Here is a 439-nt window from a genome sequence, read left to right as displayed (position 1 = left end):
AGGAGAGAAGTCGTTATTTTTAATTTTAAGACCGGGTCAATAATTTGTTTTTATGTTTATTTTCTACAGATTAAGTGAGATACAAACAGTGCAAAAGCTGTTATAAATGCAGGGTTTTTTTTTTTCCCTTCTTTAATTCCCCCCCCACACACACACTTCCACCCTTGACCTGTGGATGTTGCCGTTTCCCCTTAAGAGCTGGATCTCTGGATCTCTGAAGGTGGGGCGTCCTTTCCCGCACACTCATGGCGTGCACCTGGGGCCTGGTGCACAGTTTCTTAAGATATAGCAGCTCTTAACATTTAGATCTGCTGATATTCAGGCATCTGTTGCTTGTGTGTCTTACCACAGTAGAAGTCACTAATAAATGAACTGGTAAGAATTTTGGGACTTTTGGGGGAATGATGATGGTGGGGAATAGTAGAGGAAGAACTATTTA

Source organism: Pteropus vampyrus, unplaced genomic scaffold (assembly GCF_000151845.1).
Source record: "Pteropus vampyrus isolate Shadow unplaced genomic scaffold, Pvam_2.0 Scaffold253, whole genome shotgun sequence".
NCBI lineage: Eukaryota > Metazoa > Chordata > Mammalia > Chiroptera > Pteropodidae > Pteropus > Pteropus vampyrus.
Note: the sequence above shows the minus strand (reverse complement) of the source record.